We start from the raw sequence: 20,279 nt of genomic DNA, 5'->3' as shown, positions 1-20,279 counted from the left end.
TAGTGCATGTATATGTGAAGAATTGAGATGGAAAATGTATATGCGCATCTAAGGGAATCAGAATGAGGTTACTTAGTTCAAGCATCAGATCGATGTTTGAAGTTTAGTTGTATTAGATTAATCTTCAGACCACTCATTTGACTCAAAAATCAGTTGTCATTTAATGAAGGTTTTTGCCCATTTGGGCTCTCCTCTGCATAGACTGTGCACTAGATTGAGTATTGTCTAGCCTTTGTAATATCCTGCAAGCTCAGACAGCTTATTGTTGACATGAGAAGCATCACTACATTTTGTGGCATCACTTGGACCTTCTAAGAATTTTGGGAAGAACAATGGAGGGGGGCGTTGGGGGGGGGGGGGGGATGACATGGAGCTAGTTTTGATGGATTACTTTATAGTCAGTACAATAGGGAACTCAACTTGTTTGAGACTGAGACATAGTATCGCTGTTGATGTTTGAATGCGAAAATTGGAGTCCCTCAGAGCTAATACCAAAATCCAAATAATAGGAATATCGTTAAAAAATAAATGGATTTTAGGCCTAATTCAGTCCCAAGGGCTAGATCATGAGGGAAGATTGTCCAAGACCAATGCCTTTTCATCCAATGTAGGTCACCTCACGCCCAGGGCTGTCCGATACCATATTAAAGAAATGAATTTTGAGCTTAACTCAATCTTAAAAGCTAGCTCACGAGAGGATGATTGTCCAAGATCATATAAGGAGACCACCCATCATTTTTTCATCCCACGTGGGATTCTCCAACAAATATGCTTGCTCACTTTGAGGTTTTCAACTTTTCATTACAGCTTTGCCAGTGCCACTCAGGTGTAGTGCATTCGTGGCTGGATGTAGCCCGACAGCTTATAGTCTTTAACCAGCACGGGTCCAACACTTTGGATTATATAGTGTATCTATGTGTATGTAGTTGTGTACAATTGTAAAGATTTATGTATTGGGTGGTGATAGTATATACAGAGACGGATTTAGCAGGAACCCCCATGTATTTGTGCGGATCTTGTATTTGTATTGAAAAATTCAGCAAATATATTAAAAAATACTATTTGGGAACCCATTAACAAAGTGTGTTGTTGGTTCAGTGGCAAAAAAGAACTCTTAAAGCTTTGCTACTTTTGGTCAAGGGTTCGAAATCCTTGGTCACCAGTAGGTCTTTGCATTGTCTCTTTATTTTTTTATTTTTAATTTGAAATGGGTTGGAACTCACATGTATCAAATCCTGGACCCGCCTCTGAGTATATATATTTTATATTGCCAATAAACATACCTAAATTTGCACTGTCGATTCATATATATAGATGAACATTAATACATATACACAAATGTTATTTGTCTATTAAGTGGAATTATGTGAGCATGATAAAATAGTGAAAAGTAAAAGGAGTGAAAAACTTATACCCAAAGGTATAAGTTTTAAATCTTTTGGGTTTATGACTTCTTTAGTGATTTTTGTGTTCAATTTAAATCGTTATTTTTTTTTTTTCTGAATTTCTCTGAGCATACGTTTACCATTTTCTGAACTTATTATCATTATTTAAATGTCCTATTTTTTTCTTCTTCACGTGAACCCCACTTTTTTTTTTTTTTTTTTTTTTTTTTTTTTTTTGCAATTGTCTCCTAATTCTTCACGTGAATTTCACCTTTATTTTTTTTATCTCTATTATTATGGAAGAGTGAGCCTCACCTTAAATTTGTTTTTTTTATTTGTACTATTACAGAAAAGTAGGCCTCAACTTAATTTTTTTTAAATATCTACTATTATAAAAGTGTGGGCCACACTTTTTTTTTTTTTTTTTTTTTTTAATTTTTACTATTATAGAAGACCGTTTATATTTCGTCTTCTTGATGTTATTTCTCATTATTGGTGTGAGACGTATGTGAAGGTATAAGTTTTAAATCTTTTGGTTTTATGATTTCTTTAGCAGTTTTTGTGTTCAATTTAAATCATTATTGCTTTTTTTCCGAACTTTTCTTCTTTACATTTTCTCTAAGCGTACCTTTATTATTTTCTGAACTTATTATCATTATTTAAATATCCTATTTTTTTCTGTTGTAATTGTCTCCTACTTCTTCACGTGGACCACCTTAATTTTTTTCCTAGCAATTGTCTCCTAATTCTCCACTCGGACCCCACCTTAATTTTTTTTAATCTCTACTATCCTCACCTTAATTTTTTTTTTCATTCCTACTATTAAAGAAGATTGGGGTCCCCCTTTTTTTTTTTTTTTTTTTTTTAAGTGACTGACGACAAACTATATAAAACAACCTTTGCAAGTAAATGATTGAACAGCTCTATTCTGCTATACCAAAAGTAATAGAAACTGTACAAAGGAAATTGCAGAGGTAATTTGTTCCTTTTCTTAAAAAAGTTGTACTGTACCAGCATGTGTCCTTGTAGCCCCTGACCCACTGCCTTTTTCTTTTCTAATAATTTTGCCATAACAGATGACGAACTGCCCCAAACCCACATTTCTATATAGTAGAAAAATAACGCTGCATGGTCTGTCAATATGCAGAGACTTTTAGTTGATCAATTTAAAACATTAGGCAATAATACCAGTACTGAATGATAAGCAGACACCTTTAGTTGAAGTTGTTCATAATTGACGATTGAATGGGAAATGCTTTCAACACTTTCTTGGAAGGAAATATCAAATAAATGATATTAAAAGAGGCTTCCTCAGATCTGAAGATAGGTAGTGCAGATATTTATTATATAGTAATTCTTTTAAGACAAATGTAGAGTTTGAACCAAAAGATATTGGGTACTGCTGGATCCATAGTTTCTACTACCTCCACCTCTGCACGTGGACCCATATGAAATCCTGTACAATAATTAGAAAAAGAAAGGGTAAAGACAGGGGCCGAGCCAGTAAGAGGCAATCTGAACCTCCTTTGACGAAAATTTACACAATATATATAAAGTTAAAATTAATTTTTATATATGTATAGTAGATATTGAACCCGGACTTCTTCACTTGTTTACTTCAAATTTTTGAACCTTAGTAAAAATTTTGGCTCTGCCACTGGGTAAAGATACAGATTTACTTCATGCAATATAATAATATTTCCTCTTTGGGCCAACACAGAATCTTAAGAAATCAACATCGACGTCTTTGATTTGTGACTTTGTTTTTGGGTAAATTCTTACTCGCATTGAGTGTTTATATCAAATCAATTTAACAAAGCATGGTTAAGTAATCTAATAAAGTGAAAATATGAATTATTTAACCATAGTTAATTGCGAAAAGTCTATGTGCAAACGCATATCACACATCTATTAATGTGGTGCCGGTTTTTACTTGTTTCTGCACTTTTTTCAATACCATAAGTTGATGGACTAAGAATGACATTCAAATGCTAGCTTTCGGGAAAAAGCAACTGTATTCATTATTTTACACCTTCAAATCAACCCGAGGAAAGGAACCTACAATTAATATGGAAGAAACACATATAGCTAGGGATCAGGAGGAGTACCTGACAATTTTACATGTCATCATCTAGGATATAGTATACTGGATATGTATTCTTCTGAGAAATTGATGGTATTTGCATTGGAATTCGTTTGAACAGGGTAGAGATTTGATAATTCATGCTGATCATTCTCTTCCTGTCCATGTTGATTACACCAAGGCATTCCAGTTAACTTCCTCAAACCTTCAATTTCAGTAGCCACTTCGTTCATCCTAGGCCTATCTTCTCCATGCAATTGAAGACAACTCTTCACTAGCTCAACCATCTTTTGAAGTTGCTCAAGATTCCCTTCTCGCAAAACAGGACGATCAAGAATTTGAAGTAAGCGATTGTTATTCACGGACGAAACAAAATGATCAGCCAAATTCCTTTGTTCATCGTTTCTAGCTCTAATAATAGGTTTCAACCCCGTTAGAAGTTCTGCCAGAACTACTCCAAAGCTGTAAACATCACTTTTTTCTGTCAATTGACTTGTGCACAAATATTCAGGATCCAAGTACCCAAATGTCCCTTGAACTAATGTAGCCACATGTGTTTGATCTAGAGGAATTAACCTTGAAGCTCCAAAATCTGCCACTTTAGCTGTGTAAACACTATCTAACAATATGTTGGCAGACTTAATGTCCCTATGAATTATAGGCATGGATGCAAATGAATGAAGGTAAGCAAGTGTAGTGGCTATCTCTGCTGCAATCCTCAAACGGTTTTGCCAAGTTAACCAACCCGCTTCACGTTGGTTGTGAATATGCTCGTAAAGAGTTCCTTCAGAGACGTACTCATAAACCAATAAAGGAACTTCATCTTCCAAACAACACCCAAAGAGCCTCACCACGTTTCGATGGTTGATTTGAGTGAGAATAAGCACCTCATTGATAAACTGCTCAATTTGACTCTCGTCCACAATTCTAGATTTTTTAATGGCAACTATGCGATTATCAGGTAACACACCTCTATATACAATCCCATTGCCACCACGACCAAGAATTCTGTCTTTGGCAAAATTGTTTGTGGCTTTCTTGAGTTCCTCACCTGTATAAATTTTTGTTGCTACCACACCGCCCTCTGTAGGGGAGATTCTACGCTGCAATAATAAACCACCATTTTGTTGGAAGAACTTCTCCCTGATTTTGATCAGTTTTCTTTTCTTGATGCTGAAATAGAGCCAAGTTATCCCAACCACTAGGGATATAAAGCCTACTCCCATACCTGTGTAAATGCAATTACTAATTAGTAGAGTTGAACTTTCATTGTCTTTTTCAATTCAAAAGTAATGGATTGTACACTGTTAAAACTTGAATCTAAACTCGCGGAATTGAACAATAAAGAAAAGGAGTGGAGAGAACATTTTCTGCATTTCTCTGCAAAAATGAGAAAAGGTGAGTATACAAAATATCTCCTAGGCTATTTATATAGCTGTCCTAATCGACTTACTCAGCTAAAACTAATTGACCAGTCACAGTCAAGTTTCTAACGAACAAACTACGTGTTTAACTCCCTAACTAACTTGTGTTGTACAACATAATTAACTGACTGTGCAGCTTTACTAATTCTAACAGACACATTCATTTTACTATTGAATGTATATGCTAACAGTTAGCATTGGTGTTCCAAATGGCTTGTTTCAGACTCATAAAAGAAAGTTCTGTATCATTCAAAAATAGTCTCGATCTGTGAAAATTATTGAGTAAATCTTGGTCTTAGATCAAAACATCATATGAAAAATATGTTGTATCGTATTTTGGTAATAAAAACATACAAAACATTATGGGAAAAAAAAAAATACTGCTCCGCCACATGTTTTGTATGTGTATGAAAATGAAAAACAATAAAAACCAAATTTTGGTTAAATAAGAAAGGCTTAAGCCATCCGTTGTCACCTAAACTTGTTCACAAATTTCACTTAGATACCTCAACTCAGACTTGTAACTATTAAACCCAGATTCGAACACGTGACCTTAGGGAGGTTTTGCAACCCCTTAACCGCTACGCTAGACCTTCAGCTTGTGTCAAAGGGTGTCAACACTGGTATGGATACCTATAAAATCAAAAATTCACCTATCTACACAACGTAATTTTCCCGCGAAGGGGTGTCGCTTGACACCCTCGGGAAAGGGTAGTTTCACCCTTGCCTCTACCACTCTGGTTAGATCCACTTAAGACACATTTTTAACAGACAGTGAAAAATATAACGGGTGTGTAGTTCACGTGCGGATAATGGGGGAAAACGACGAATTAAATGAGGGCACGTGGCATTTGGACTCAAAATAATCATTAAAATTGAATTGGGAATTTAAAAAAAAAAATTAAAAGAAACCCTGTTTCTGCATCCCCACACCCCTGTAGCCAGCCCTCCCCCATTCTTCTCCTCTTTAGAACACTGCCCGTCTTCCCTCATCTCCCATTCCCAAAAAGTTTATGTTCTTTTCTTTCTATTAGTGTTGCTATTCTTTTTGAACCATACAAGTAATGAGATGAGGTGAATAATTAATGTGGGGTGGTGTTTGTTGGTCGGTGGCCGGAAGTGGGTGGCTCCGTCCAAAAATGGAAAGATAAATTTTTGATCGATTCTGTTGGAAGATTGAGGTTCAGCCCTTCTTCTTCACATTGATATCCAACTATGAAATTTCCTCCGCCCAGATCTTATTTTCGCCGGAAACAATGGAGTTTCGTTGAAAAATTGTTTCAGACCTTCTCTTATTTTTCATTTTAATGAACTCCTTTTCTTGAGGGTGATCGGCCACAACAGAAAACTCGAATGGTGACCTCAAATCAGGCTGAGAGAAACTCCAATTTCTCAATTTGATTTCAGTTTCAGTACTAGATTTTGATGGACTGTTAGGAAGAATAATTTAAAGTTGGGTTGGGTTGGGTTAACTGAGGTGTTTTTTTGCCGATGATATTAGTAGTGGCGCCACTGGTCATAGTGGCGGGATCACGGCTGAGGGTGGTAGGGACAAATAATGAAAGAAGATAAAAATTTTGACTAAATAATGCCCTTTCATGCTCCTGACTTGTGTGTATTACATAAATTTTGCCATATCAGCAAAAAGTGTCTGAGTAGTTCAAATCTAGAGGGTGAAGTGTTCAATCGGTACAAATCTGGGTTGAGGTGTGTAAGTGGAATTTGTAGACAAATTTAAGTGGCGACGGATAATTTAAGCCAATAAGAAAACTTTGCAAAATAGCTTGAAATGAAGTGAAAAAAGAAACATTCAAAAAATTATGGAGTGATAACGAGAACTCCAGGCTTCCCAGTCATTTTCTAGCATGGAAAATCACATTAGCAGCAAGTATTTGTTTTTGTGGTTATGAAATTTGTTCGAGATATTTACCTAGAGAGAACTTGATCCATGGGAACTGAGAGTAGGGAGCAATACATGAAAGATGACCATTATTTTTGCGATCATCGGTATATCCATCAGGACAAGAACAATAGAAACTCCCCAGGGTGTTTGTGCAGTTCTTTTCACACGAAATGGTGTTTGGGTCAGCACATTCATCGATATCTGGCAACCAAAGAAATAAATTGTAATATTAACATCATAAGTATTTTATTACGGGTTTAATTTTTATACATGACAATATTTTTTTTAAACAATCAGTCATCTTAGAGGTTATTAAGGATACAAAAACAATAATAGTTATGTCTCCGTTCGGAACAACTTATGGTAGATTAAATGAATCTTCACTAACAACATTAGTAGTAATTGTTGACACCCAATTTTGTCCCGCTTCTCCTCCGAAACACCTATTTATACTTCTGGCATGTTAAAAAAAAAATAATAAAAAAAAATAATAAAATAATAAATAAATAAATAAATAAATAAAATAAAATAAAAAATATGTTTTTATAATTATTAGTCTTTCATTAACACCCACGTTGTATTATTTCACTGCAGCTATTGTTATTATTATTATTATTATTATCATTATTATCGTTTTTATTATTATTATTAATTATTACTATTATCCTTAAAATATTATTATTACTAATTCTCATTATTATTATTATTGTTATTTATTTATTATTATTATTATTATTATTATTATTAATTACTAATCATTATTATCATCGTTATTTTTTATTATTAATTATTATCATTGTTTTATCAATAATTGTTATTTATTATTATTATTATCATCATTATTTCTCTTATTATTATCATCATTATTATATTATTATTACCCCTATTATTGTTATTATTATTAATTCATTATCATTTTGTTATTTGCAATAATTGTTATTTATCGTTTATTATTAATTACTATCATCTTTATTAGCTTTATTAATTATTATCATTTTTTAATTATCAATATTTGTTGTTTACTATTATTATTTATTGTTTTTATCACCATTTATCATCAACGTTATCATTATTACCATTATCGTTATTGTTATTAACAGTATCACTACCGCTATTTATTTGCTGTTATTATTTAGTATTATTGAAACTTGCATTTTCTCGACGTTTCTACCAACTTCCGCACACACATCGCATTTATTTCGCACATTTCTTATGATAGCGTTTTGTTATTAAATATTATAGCACGGTCACTTGCGACATCATATAATTTTTACCCGGGTCTTTTTATAATTAAGTATTTCCGTATTAGATGATATTCTGGCACCTTTAGTACACCGTTAATCAAAATGTGTCTCTTATTCAAATTTAGAAGCCAAACTATTTCTTGCACTCGGTCCGTATTTTGACTTACCGGACCCCAAATCAAAGTCCAATTAACTCCTAATATTTTTTGGACTAGACCATATTTTTTATCTCAATTTTAGACCAGTCCACGTTTAAATTCACTAGTCCATCTTTTAATACCCAGTCTAAAATTTGACCCGGTCCACAAATGGACCGGGTCCGATCCATTTTTTTCGTCCAAATAAGGGAAACCCTTTTTAGGGTTTCCCCTTCATCTCCTCATTTCCACTGCCGCACCCCCTCTTTCCCATTCCCTCTTCTTCTCCTCCTTTCCCTCTCCTCCGCCGCTCCCACTTCCCCTTTTTCCTCCTTCTTCTCCGCTCCCCACTCACCCTTGTCCCCCACTCTTCTCTCTCTCCCGCTCCTCATTCCCTTTTCCAAGCAAAAACCTATAAAAGGAGAGGGGGGAACGAAGGAGAGGAGGACGAACGGGAACGAAAAAAACGGGGATTTTCTGGGGGATAGGAGGATTTTCTGATTCATAGGAGTACCCCAAGGAGGATTTTTGGATTGGAAAACCCCCCAAAGAAACTAAGTTCTCAGTCGCACAAAAACCCCCCTTGAAAAATTTGAGTCTTTTAGCCTGAAAAAATTTCATAGAAACAAAGAGCCTTCGTTTTTGTCGCTGAAATCCCCCAAGCAAAAATTTCAATTTTATCAATCTCTCTTATGTCTGTGAATTGAGTTTTGAAGAGTTTAAGTGTGTATCGAAGGCTTCGCACCCATTTCGCTGCACCCGAAGAAGGTAAATCCCACTCCTCTCCTTTCAATCTTACATATTTTGTGTGCTTATACGTTTTGGTCTGATGTTAGCTTAGCTATTGTGATTAGATGGGTCATTATTACGTTTCAGCTTAGTTGGAATCGTGTCGCATGTTGCTGTTGTTATTCAGGTTAAGATGTTCGGTTTTAGTCAGAATATCGTTTGTTGGCATGCTGATAATTCAATCTAATATGAATCGGCCAAATAATCTTTAAAGGAACACAAATATTCAACCCAACTCTGTCCCCTTTTCGTTGGATTCTATATTTAAAAGAAGGAAGTTTCAATTTGGTTGAGGTTACTGTTTCTTTACAGTGATTTTGGCACTCTCCTGCCTTGAATGCAACTCACTTGCTTTGGTTTTCATGTATGATGTTACCGTCCTGTGTTTGTACGAAATAAGTTAAATGCTCTCTTCCTAGGCCTGTAATCCACCTTCCCTTAGTTAAATTTTCGTAATCGTTGAGTGTTTTAAGTTACTTATGTGATTTGTTTTGTTTAGTTATGTTTTAGTTCCTGTTTGTAGTCGTTTGAGTTGTATTATGCATGTTTAAGCTTAGATTAATCCTGTTTCTAGTTCTGTAGTTGCTCAGTTCCATATTACGTATCAACTTGGGTTGGTCATGTGCTAGTTAGATCTACATCGCTTATTCATTCTTCATTTGAGTAGTTCTAAACCTTAGTTTGTAGCCTGCGATTGTGTGCATGTGCCTACCTTTTAGTTGTTCTATAGTGGTTCATTTTATTCTTGTTCTGATTAGCCATATGTATTCAGCCTATAGCAGTTTAAATATAGTTTGTATGCTCAATAATGGTTGTTCACAGATCAGTTCAGGTCTGTGACTGCTTAGTTGTGCTTTATTCTGTCTGCAGTTACTCTAGTTGTAATAGGCATGTTTGGTCCTGTTCAGTTTAGTCCTATGATGATTTTAGCTTTATATGCAAGTTTAAATTGACCTTGTGTCTTAAGTTTGCCTTTGTTCGCTTGCATGTCAGCAGATTAATCGTATGTCAGTTTAGACTAGGTGACATGGTAATCGCATTTGTGTGCATTGGACTTTCCATGACCAGTCGGCTCGAACAATTTATATAGGTTTTGTTTTGATCTAGTCGTGTGTAATTTGGATTCATACATTAATGTAGCACTAATACTTCGGATATCTTAAGTTGATATGGCTGAGGGGAGTAAACATGAGTTGAGAAAAAGGTCCTTTGTTTGAAAATCTTTATCACCCTGCTGATAGAAAGAGCTTATTTGTTTGTAGGCTTCAAGTCGTCTTGTGGGCAGTTTGAAAGAAAGAATAAATGAGAAGAACGAACCTGTAGACCTTGCTATGATATATATTACGTTTAACTTGGTAAATGTGTAAAGGGATAATCAGTATAAAAGGAATAAAATTTGCATTTTCTTTAGCCTTTGTGTGTTTGTGGCCTTGTCTGTTCTTGCATAAAAAGGGTATCGACCCACTGTCATTTTATTTGGTCCCATGGTCCATTGTCCCTTAAGGAGAATGTTCATATGTTATATGATCCGTGTCTTTTGTGCGTGTCATAATTCATACATACGTCATCACGGTGTTGTTAAAAACCATAAAGGGGACTGTCTGCCCTCTCTTGTTCTGTCGGCTATACTGTAAAATGCCAAGCATGCCATGAAAGACTTGGTAAATATCCTTATGATTAAACTTGCTGAGTTATGTGTTGCCTGGTCCTAAATCCATTCATTTTTATTTAATAAGATTAGTTAGTATGGGACCTGTTCCATTCAGCCCCTCTTCTCTATGCTTCCTTCTATGTCTTAGTTTTGAGTTGATAAACAAACCCACGTAGATACAGGTTCTTATTTGCTTTGGTTACTAAGGAAAGATAAATGAGTTTAAGAAATTTGTTGGGGACTCTACATGACTATAGTTTAGATATCCAAGTTTACTTCAGTCATGCACATCGTTTAGCAGTCCTTCATGGTGTTTCCTCTGATTATTCTTGGTGTTTGACCTTCATTGACTTTGTCCGACTTTTCTTTGTTTGTTTTTTTTCTTACTTCAAGCTAACTCTTATTTTCTTTTTGCAACCCATAACGCATACTTTGCTGTTACTTTGCTTTTGCTCCTAATTTGAATGGTATGCTAATCTTTTATTTTTATTTTGCATGACCATCGCATGCGAGTCCGGGAACTTGTTCCTTCCGCATTCGGAGTTGGGCTAAAAGCCCAATGAAATCTTATGAGTCATTCTCTGTCCGGCTCCCGTCCACAGCAAAAGAAAAAAAAATAGAAAACAGATTCTGGGCCAAGCCCAATAGCAAACAACACAGCAGCCCACCCGTAGCAAATTAAAGAATTCTGGGCCGAGGCCCAGAACAGTGGCAGTAGACAAGCAGCAGCCCAAAATGGGCTAGGCCATTCATCACATCTTCCTACACCCTATTTTATGTTGTTTATATTCAATTTTTATTATGTGATTAACCTTTATTTTGCTTCTTTTAAACCTAGATGAGTCCTAATGAGTTAATAGATTAGTTTTAGTAACGGGTAGTTAGTTTAAGGACAATTAACCATCAACTCCATAAATCTTATTATTTTCTATTTACATCAAAACCATTTATAACGTTTAATATTTATGTTTCATTCGAAATGATTGATTCGCAAAAAAAATGGCACGACTATATATATTTTTATCATATAAAGACGTCATTAATATGTCACTACAAACTCAAATATATTTTATAGGAAACTCATTCAATTTGAAACGTTCATGCATATTTTTAAGCATAATTAAGATGATATACTTTGATATTCTACTTATAAGTTTAGATTTTCTATATTGTTACATTCCCATAATATAATTTATTCGAAGTTTAAAATTGCTAAATCCTTTTTCTCAAAAGCAACTATATATAGGCAAAAATATCCTAATTTCATATAAGTCTTATCTTGAATGACATTTATTATATTTTCACATAAAGTCTTTGTAACATTTTAAGCTTTCTTTAAATAGCATTTAAATTCTCTTTCATGCAAATTACCCTTTATAGGCTTTATTTCTAAACGGTATTTTCGGCTAAAGCCTTAGTAATATTTACAAGGTTTATTTAAAATAGCATTCAAAGTCTTCTTTTATGCAAATTCTCATCTTGATTAATTAACCTAAGTTTGGCCGGATAACCGTGTTTAACGGATTCTAAAGGATGCCTAACCCCTTCCCTTTAGGATGATATAGAACCCTTACCTAGAATCACATTGGTTAAGCAGACCATTAACAGAGGTTTAGTTTTAACTTTACCTTAGTTAATAATTAGGTGTCCTAATTCACCGTAAAATTAATTAGGTGGCGACTCTTTAAAACAAATCAATTTAGGAATCACCAATATGTTGTACTCCGCTTCAACCCGGTTAAAATGGGGTGTGACAGTAATCAACTTAAAAAATAAGATGATGAAATTAGTAAGTAGTAATTAACTTGAAAAATATGATAGGTAAATTTTTATAGCAAGTCAAACTGCACCGATAATGTAAAAAGTTATTTACGGATAAAAGATAAGTCCATTTAATAAAGCATAAAGCAGCTTTGGCATCCTCAGCGGTTAGCACTATGGTAATGTTTTTAGGTCTCATTTGTTTTCATTAAGATTAAGACGTTTGAATCTTAATGCGCATCTGAATGATTACGATGTTATCTCTAGATCTGAAAACCGAACGATTAAGACTGTTTGTTTTTATCAACATCTGTATGTGCATAATGTGTTTATATAAACATAATAAATATACAATTCAAATAAAAAAGTAACTAAATATTAGAAAATAAATACAAATGTAATAAAATAAAAATATTATTTGATAAAACAATGAAACATTTATGTTCGCTAGTAGCGGCAGAGATGCTTTGTGGTGGTGGTGGGTGGAGTAGGTGCGTGGTGTTGGGAGGGTTGTGGGTGGTGGTGGTGCCGTGGGTCTGGGCGTAGGGTTGGTGTGGTGGTGGGTGGGTTGTGGGATTGGGGGGTGAGTGGATAGTGGTGGGGGTGGTGGTGCGTAGGTGGGGGATTGGGGTGTTGTTGGTGGTGGTGGTGAGTGGGGGTAGGGTTGGGGTGGGTTGGTATAGTGGGGTGGGGTAGTGGAGGGTTGGGGTGGGTTGTAGGTGGAGGGGCGGGGTGGAGCTGGTGCTAAAAATTATCCATACAAAATACCTCTTAATGATATTAATACTTTGTTGAAAATCTTAATGATTAAGACCTATTAAGATCAAATAAATGCTTAGATCTTAATGTAAAATAAATGCAATTAATGACCTAAGGTCTGAACTATTCAAATTCAGACCTCCATTAAGTGCAAACAAATGAGGCCCAGTGCAGTTCGAACTTTTTGTTTTCTTAAACAAGCTACTCCCTTAAACCCAAAAAGATTGTCTTACTTTTCTTATTAGTTTGTCCCAAAAAGATTGACAAATTTATAGTTAGAAACAATTTAAAGATGATTTATCGTCACACAAATATCTAAAATTTGTTTTGGACCACACATTTCAAAAGTCTTCCTTTATTTCTTAAACTAAGTGTCAAATCACATTAAGACAATTTTTTTTGGGAACGGAGAGAGTATATGTGTGTGTGTGTGTCTATATATATAATTTTTTTTAATTACATACGGGGTAGGGGAAGGGGAAGGGATTACAACGTGGGGATATCAATGTGAGGATTTAAACCCTCACCAACAAGGTGAAAGTTCAGATAACCAACCAACTGAGCTACTAAGATCCCTACGAGGGAGTATATATTAGACTTAAGGAAAGATTATAGTTCCCTTCGAACTCGATCTTATCCCATTACTCTTATGTCGATGAAACAACTGAAATTAGATATTCCCTCTACTTCAATTTATGTAATACACTTTTTTTTTAAGTGTGTCTCAAAAAGAATGACTTAAAACTTTCCTTTTTACCTTTAATGAAATGATTTACACAAGTACATATATATTTTTTTTGACCACAAGTTTCAAAAGTCTTTCTTTCTTTTTTAAACTTATATCACCTGACTTGGGACGGAGCGAGTAACATTCTTTAGAAATATAAACTAAATATTTTAGTAAAGCCAACTTCTGCACAGCTCTTACTCTTGACAAATAGTGGCACTTTCATAGTCTCATTTGTTTCCTTATAATCAATTTAACAAATATTCGAGAAAATCTATAGACATACTCTTTTCTATCTCATTTTGTACAGTACACTTATTTTAGAATCTATTTCAAATCACACCAGAACTATCACTTTAATGAGATAATTTATATATTGTTGCACAAATATTTATGAATTATTTTAAATTACAAGTTTTATAATATTTCTTTGTTGATTAACTACATTCTTAGTAAAATATCATATAAAATAGGATAAAAGGATACTTATTTCTCCTTTTTAGGAATAAAAAACAGGAAGTCAAAACTGATATGAAAATAATGCAATCACATTTCTTTAGATTGCTAAATCATTTGTCGCAGATTTTTTTTTTTTATAAATAAATGTTCTTTATTTTTTTTGTCAGGTAAAACAAGAAACAACTTTGGAAGGAGAGATTCAAATGTTAGATTTTTCATTTAGCTTAATTAAAATGTGGCCCATATATTACTAATTGATTTTATTCAAATGAATTAAATTATGAGCCCGTTTGAATTGACTTATAAGTTGTTTTTAGCTTTTTTGAGTGTTTGGCTGGCCAGCTTAAAGTCATTTTGTGCTTAAAATAAGCTCAAAAAAATAATTGCGCCCGTTTGACTTAGTTTATCTAAAACAGCTTATAAGCTGAAAACAACTTATAAGCCAAAAAACAAAAAAGTTGGGCTACCTCAACTTATTTGTTTTAGCTTATAAGCTGCAAACAGCTTATAAGCATTATAATCATTTGGTGATAATATTTGAGGAAGTTCCTCGATGAGGTTGGACTCTTTGGTACGAGGCATAAGGGATGAATAATTCCAGAATTAAATTTGAGATAAGTTTATCTCACGTTTGATTGAGATAAAATCACGGTATAACTAATTCTGAAATAACTAATATCCTGGGATAACTTGTTTCCCAACCAAACGACTCCTAGATGACTTATCCTTTTATGAGAAGATAAGGAGTCTTATTAACCGTGGGGTTCTAGGACTGACCGGTTATAAAAAAATCTGGATTTCATTATCATTGTCGCCCAAATTCCCATCCAAATCAGGTATGTTATTCATGATTCAATGTATTTTGCTGAATTTCAGTGTTGTTATGTTATTACTTCGCTAACTTCTTTTCTAGCATTCGAATATTGAATTACATATTTTATGTTTTACTGTATCTTTTTCCAAATTGATATGCATTTATTTCGAATATTGAATTACACATTTTGTGTTTTACTGTATCTTGTTCCAAATTGATATAGTATATAGTATACTCCCCCGTTCCAAAAAGATCGTTCTCTTTTGACTTGACACAAAGTTTAAGAAATAAAAGAAGACTTTTGAAATGTGTGGCCCAAAATAAGACTTAGATATTTGTGTGCCTGTAAATTATCTCATAAAGTTAAAGTGTTTCTAAATATAGAAAGAAGATAATCTTTTTGGGACAGACTAAAAAGGAAAGGAAGACAATCTTTTTGAGACAGAGAGAGTAGTTGTTATGGTATAAGGGGAGGTGCTGATAGGGAGGTTCTGTATAAGTCACTATTTTCAGATATTTTGTAAAGATATTAGTATTAACTTAGTCGATAAACTGACCGATATTCGATGGATAATCGCTAAACCCATACCGAACCAATCTATATCTTATTATTAGGTCAGCAGATTAGTATACTTAAAAATCAATAGCCGATAAGCTGAATTCTTAAGTGCAAATATCCAACAGAGCAATCCGATAAACACCTCTAACATGTCTATTTATGTTGTATATACATATGTATTCTGGTATTAAAGTCTAATGTCAAAACTCTCTTTGTTCCACTTTACGTGACATTACGTTACTATTCGGAGAGAAAAAGTTAAGAGTTCTATGTCCAAATTTATATTGAAAATCAATTTAATCCTCATACGAACTACTGAGTAATTATATTTGCCTACCTTGGCAGCCTGGAGCGAGATAAGGATTTCCCTCATAACCTTCATTACAGCTGCATCTGTAGCCACCAAGATCAGTATCGGAATCAACACACTGGCTATTTTCTTTGCAAGCATAATCCTCGCTTTGTTGAGCTTGCTTGCAAGTTTGATTGCCGATGGCCCAGTCCAGCACAATGGGTACACTGGACTTTGTCCTCTCATAAAAAGTATTATCATTTAGATCTTGTAGGCCTCGAAAATGGAAGCGATCTGCCTCGCCCAGAAATGCATACCCACATGGACTAAACGACCAAACATTGGTGCGGTTTCCTGTGATAGACATAGTTATGTCATAGTATTTCAAGATCTTGGGTATAGGTTTCTGGCAGCAGCCTTTGCCCTTACACACTCCTTCCTTGATATCCTCGCCGTTGTGACAGCTGGTATTGCAGCCATAGTCAAAGTTATCAGACCCTGTAATGCTAACGTATTCATCGGAGCCAATTACGGTCAAGCTGTTCAACGCCGAGAAACTATATGGAGTTGATTCTAAAGATGTGGTCGGAGAGATTGATTCGTTGAGCATAGTTCCGTCGGAGTTGTAACATCTCGAGCTGATGGCATTAGCGATGCGCAATTCAGCATCAGAGACAGAGATGTCATACACCACCAGGTTATTTCCTGCGTGGAGTTTCTCAGAGCCATCATTAAAAGTGATGCAGTTCATCTCGAAACCTGAATCCAAGGCGCAACCTGAGCCAATACCAAATGGGTATGGAACCGTAACATTTCCACACTGCTGAGGACGTCCTGATATTGTGACATTGGGACCTTTAGTGTTGGTTTGGGCCGTGGCTAATGTCAGTAGAGGCACACACAAGCATATAAACAAGCAATTTGTTAAGGAAGCAAGTTTTAGGTCCATGGTTTTTGTGTTTCCAAAAATGATGCGAACCCTAGTTCTATCAACAAGTTACTACTATGATTTTCATAATTATAAAATGCAGAGACAATTGGGGTGAATCATGCCTAAGAAGCCGGGTTCATAATACAACCTGCCTTAAACACTATAAGGGTCAAGTTGGATGAACCTTAATTAGCTTGTAGATTCTGAAACCAATTAAATCACTGACTTTTCCAGTGAATTCCTCGAATGGTTATTGAACTTATTGAGAAGTCCAACTAAAGTAACTTCAATTAATATTTTTCATGTTTTGAAAATTAACTAGAAATATTCAAATGGGTTTTTATAATTTAAAAATGGGTTAAGGGGTCTTATGTCCAAAAATGGATTGTTTTACTATTTTGAAAATATGAGCATAGTTTGATGACCTTATTATTCAAAAAAATTCCAAAGTTACTTTAGTGGAACTATTTAACAAGTTCAATGACCATTTGAGTAATTCACTCCGACAGGTGTCTTGTTAGTTTGTCATCTAGCTACTACTCATGCACAAGTCTGGCTAATACTTAAATTTTCAGCAAATGTGGAAAAAGGGCCACATTTGCCCTTATGCCATGCCGGACCTTCCGTCCACCCTACCACATCTCTTAAATATCATAAGGAGTATTAGTTTTTAAAATATATTTTTCAGTAAAAATTTCTACTCACAAATCAAACGCGGTATTTTAGAAACATGTTTCCTAACATTTCTCTGTGTGTGTGGTGGTGATGGGTCCCGGGTGGGGCGGGGGCGGGGGCAGGGGGTGGGGGTGGGGGGCAGTGTGGCGGTAAATCGTCCTACCTTGACAGCCAGGAGTGAGATATGGATTGCCCTGAAAACCTGGTTTACAATTGCAGCGGTAGCCACCACGGCCAGTGTCTGAGTCAACGCACTGGCTATTTTCTTTGCAAGCATAATCGTCGCTTTCTTTAGCTAGCGTGCATTTTTTATTGCCGATGGCCCAGTCTAGCACAATGGGCACACTGGCCTTTGTCCTGTTTAAAAAAGTAGCATCATCTAGATCCTTAACGCCTCGGAAATGGAAGCGATCTGTCTCGCCCAGAAATGCATACCCACATGTACTGAACGACCAAACATTAGTGCGGTTTCCTGTGACAGACATAGTTGTGTTATAGTATTTCAAGCCCGTGGGTATAGGTTTCTGGCAGCAGCCTTTACCCATATTGCACACTCCTTCCTTGATATCCTCCCCTTTGTGACCGCTGGTATTGCAGCCATAGTCAAAGTGATCAGACCCTGTGATGGTAACGTATTCATTGGAACCAATTACGGTCAAGCTGTTCAACGCCGAGAAACTATATGGAGTTGATTCTAAAGATGTGGTCGGAGCGATTGATTCGTTGAACATAGTTCCGTCTGAGTTGTAACATCTCGAGCTGATGGCATTAGCGATGCGCAATTCAGCATCAGAGACAGAGATGTCATACACCACCAGGTTATTTCCTGCTTGGAGTTTCTCAGAGCCATCATTAAAAGTGCTGCAGTTCATCTCGAACCCTGAATCCAAGGCGCAACCTGAGCCAATGCCGATACCAAATGGGTATGGAACTGTAACGTTTCCACACTGCTGAGGACATCCTGATATTGTGACATTTGGTTTGGGCCGTGGCTAAGGTCAGTAGTAGCACACAAGCATATAAACAAGCAATTTGGTAAGGAAGCAAATTCATTTGTTTTAGGTCCATGGTTTTTGTGTTTCCAAAAATGATGCGAACTCTAGTTCTATCAACAAGCTACTACTATGATTTTCATAATTATAAAATGCAGAGACAATTGGGGTGAATCATGCCTAAGAGGCCGCGTTCATAATGAAACCTGCCTTAAACACTATAAGAGTCAAGTTGGATGAACCTTATTCAGCTTTAAATTTTGAAACAAATTAAATCACTGACTTTTCCAATGAATTCCTCGAATGGTCATTGAACTTGTTGAGAAGTCCAATTAAAGTAACTCGAATTAATATTTTTCACGTTTGAAAATGAACTAGAAATATTCAAATGGGTTTTTATAATTTAAAAATGGGTTAAGGGGTCTTATGTCCAAAAATGGATTGTTTTACTATTTTGAAAATATGAACATAATTTGATGACCTTATTATTCAAAAAAATTCAAAAGTTAATTTAGTGGAACTATTTAACAAGTTCAATGACCATTGAGGAATTGACTCCGACTTTTCAGGTGTCTTGTTAGTTTGTCATCTAGCTACTACTTATGCACAAGTCTGGCCAATACTTAAATTTTCAGCAAATGTGGAAAAAGGGCCACGTTTGCTCTTATGCCATGCTGGAGCTCCGTCCACCTTACCACACCTCTTAAATCTCATAGGAGTATTAGTTTTTAAAATATATTTTTCAGTAAAAATTTCTACTCACAAATCAAACACTGTATTTTAGAACTATATTTTATGTGGAAATATATTTACTAAGATTTTTGTGTGTACGTGTGTGTGTGGTGGGGTAATCGTCCTACCTTGACAGCCAGGAGTGAGATATGGATTGCCCTGAAAACCTGGTTTACAATTGCAGCGGTAGCCACCAAGGCCAGTGTCTGAGTCAACACACTGGCTATTTTCTTTGCAAGCATAATCCTCGCTTTCTTTAGCTTGCGTGCAAGTAAGATTGCGGATGGCCCAGTCTAGCGCAATGGGCACACTGGCCTTTGTCCTGTTTAAAAAAGTCACATCATCTAGATCCTGTAGGCCTCGGAAATGGAAGCGCTCTGCCTCGCCCAAAAATGCATACGCGCATTGATTAAACGAACAAACATTGGTATGGTTTCTTCTTGTGGTAAACATGGTTATGTTATAGTATTTCAAGCCCTTGGGTATTTGTACCTGGCAGCAGCCTTCGCCTGTACATTCTCCTTCCATCACATCATCCCGGCTGATATAGCGGGGGTTGCAACCATACTCAAAGTTAAACCCCGTCATGGCAGCAGCGTCACAACCAACAACAGTAAACCTGTTCAGCGCTGAGAAACTATACGGAGTTGATTGTGAAAATCTGATCTACCCAGTACCTTTCTCGAGCATAGCTCCCGTACGGGGTGAGTAAGAACTCCAAGCTACTGGATTCTCAATGCGCAATTCAGCATCGGAGATGTCATAGATGTCAATATTTCCTATGAGGAGTTTTTGAGAACCATCATTAGAAATGTTGCAATCTAACACAAATCCCCAATCAAAGGCGCAACCTGAGCCAATACCAAATGGGTATGGAACCGTAACGTTCCCACACTGCTTACGGCATCCTGGTATTGTTACATTGGCACCGTTGGTGATGGTGTGTGTTGGCATTAACCTGG

At 35.6% G+C, this 20,279-nt stretch overlaps 1 pseudogene; it reads right to left on the bottom strand.

Annotated features, from left to right (window-relative positions):
* Positions 1 to 1,616: 1,616 nt before the first annotated feature.
* On the bottom strand, positions 1,617 to 20,271 carry LOC132608176 (putative wall-associated receptor kinase-like 16; annotated as a pseudogene).
* Between the last annotated feature and the right edge of the window lie 8 nt (positions 20,272 to 20,279).

This window comes from Lycium barbarum, chromosome 8 (assembly GCF_019175385.1).
Source record: "Lycium barbarum isolate Lr01 chromosome 8, ASM1917538v2, whole genome shotgun sequence".
Classification (NCBI taxonomy): Eukaryota; Viridiplantae; Streptophyta; class Magnoliopsida; order Solanales; family Solanaceae; genus Lycium; species Lycium barbarum.
The sequence above is the reverse complement of the archived record's forward strand: the minus strand, read 5'-3'. Positions and strand labels throughout refer to the sequence as shown.